Source organism: Eschscholzia californica, unplaced genomic scaffold (genome assembly GCF_041429995.1).
Source record: "Eschscholzia californica isolate CP2 unplaced genomic scaffold, dmEscCali1.0.p SCAF_4, whole genome shotgun sequence".
Lineage (NCBI taxonomy): Eukaryota > Viridiplantae > Streptophyta > Magnoliopsida > Ranunculales > Papaveraceae > Eschscholzia > Eschscholzia californica.
Genome location: NW_028238461.1, coordinates 50,938,597 through 50,940,607, shown reverse-complemented (window position 1 = coordinate 50,940,607; position 2,011 = coordinate 50,938,597). Strand labels below are relative to the sequence as shown.

The 2,011-nt window shown below is 37.1% G+C and overlaps 1 long non-coding RNA gene across 1 annotated transcript; it reads right to left on the bottom strand.

Moving 5' to 3' along the window:
- Nucleotides 1–363: 363 nt before the first annotated feature.
- LOC147545796 (uncharacterized) lies at nt 364–1,675 on the bottom strand. The gene is made up of 3 exons (XR_015223622.1): nt 1,564–1,675; nt 1,325–1,486; nt 364–858 (listed from the first exon to the last, which is right to left on the bottom strand). It is a non-coding gene; the product is annotated as an uncharacterized LOC147545796 (long non-coding RNA).
- Nucleotides 1,676–2,011: the final 336 nt, after the last annotated feature.

Genomic DNA, 2,011 nt, shown 5'->3' with positions numbered 1-2,011 from the left:
CTCTCTCTCTCTCTCTCTCTCTCTCAATAATCTCTCTCTCTCTAACAACTTACAAAAAACAACCCTAGAAATTAGGACCAACGATCAACACTTTCATCGAAAATTACCTTCTCACTTATTTTCAAGATATGTTCTCTTACTGATTTTAACTTTGTAGAATCTTTAATGATTTTAGGTAATTTGATGAGATTTTGTGAATTCATCTCACTTATATGTAGGCTTTAGGAAGATATTAATCCAGTTTATTTAATTTTACACCATATGGGATGGCTAGTTGGTTATTATTGATGACACATGGATAGTATGTCACTCGTGTATTATCTTCACAGTAATTTATTCAATAAATGGCTAGTAAAATCCAACTGAAAATGGTACCATTTGCATTAATTGAACCAATTCTTTTGCTTATTAACCATAGGAGTTCACTCTCCTTTACTTGATTCGACCCCGGATATAGGGTTTTAGAGGGGGTTTTCTAGGGCTAGTAGGGATCTCCTAGGAAACTTGTCAAATAGATCTTTGTTGAAGCTTTTATTGGCCGTATGAGACGGGCTAGTTCAGCGTCGTATTACCAGTCACTTGCCCACGCTTTGACGGTTGAGTGTAGCAGTCAAGCTTCTCTCTGCCTTGGCACTAATGGGTATATCCCTGTTCAGCCAGTTATAACAAGGATGTGGACCCAACCCATTCTATGTCCCAAATGGCATATCTGCAACTTCTGGACTCCCATGGATGGTGAAGAGTAACATGACTAGTTGAAGTCATCGACAGACTATTTCCTGACAGAAGCAGCAGCCTCCAAAAAGATGAGGGAGACAGGGTGGATCACCGTGAAGAACTCCATCTGGTCCAGCATCTCTGTGGACATCACCACAGTCGTCAATAATTTTATTCAATAGGAGTGAAAAGCTTAATTATCAGAAGATCATCCATCGCCCATAGAAAGAGAGAGAGAGACATATACATCAGATAAGCTACCGAAAGACAGATCTCTACTGGTTGATAGTTCATAACCAAACAAGAGCACAACCTTCAACGACTAATATGGAAGAAGATTGAAATTCGGAGAAAAGATTAGTGATAATATCAACGTTTAAACTTCATGCAAGATGTAACAAAAGTTCCCAATCTTCACCTTAGCACATAGAGAGAGATAGCAGTAGTTTGTGATATAAAAATTCTCAAGTCAAATGGCATCAACAGAACTTGTTAAAAAAGGAATAGTATGTGAACAACCACCTATATAAGGAGACCAGGAAAAAAATGGGTTTCAAGTTCCATGCTTTCTCCGGATTAAATTTTCAGTTTAAGCGTGTTGTCCTACCTGTGTTAGTTCGCTGCACTTTACGTATGCGTTCTTTCTTTTTCATTCTTCTTCTGAGAAATCCAGAGCCAAGAAGCATATTTGATCCATTGGCATAAATTACGTCGTTGATAACAGAAGTCAGCCATAAAAATACTGTAGATTTACGCCCGCATCTACAATCTATAATATGATGGAGAATTTCAGTAGGATAGACAAAAACAACACGGAACTAGAAACTTGAGATATAAAATGCCAACCTGGATCAGGACACGAAGATATGTATGTGCCAAACAACAGAGAAGTTCATGTTACTGATCTATTCATTATCTGATAACACCAGGCCTTTCACCTTTAATCACCAAAACGACGAAAAGCCCATAAGCATTTCACAACTTTTACTTGCAAATATTAAATAATGCAGACACACAAGATACACACACATATTTTTTTCCTTAAAAATTCGAATATATCCTAAAGAAGGCAAAAGTGTACAAGTAAAGATCGGCAAAAAACAGGAGTCAAGAACTCGACTCCACAAGACATATATAGATGTAACTATATGTATTTATATCCTTCGGTTTCATTTACTACTACGATTATGCACAATATAGTGTTAATTTTTTCGACTATTCTAAAATTGTACCTTTTAGGACCAGCATTACTGCCGAACACACAATTTAGGCACGCCTTAACCAAATCGATACT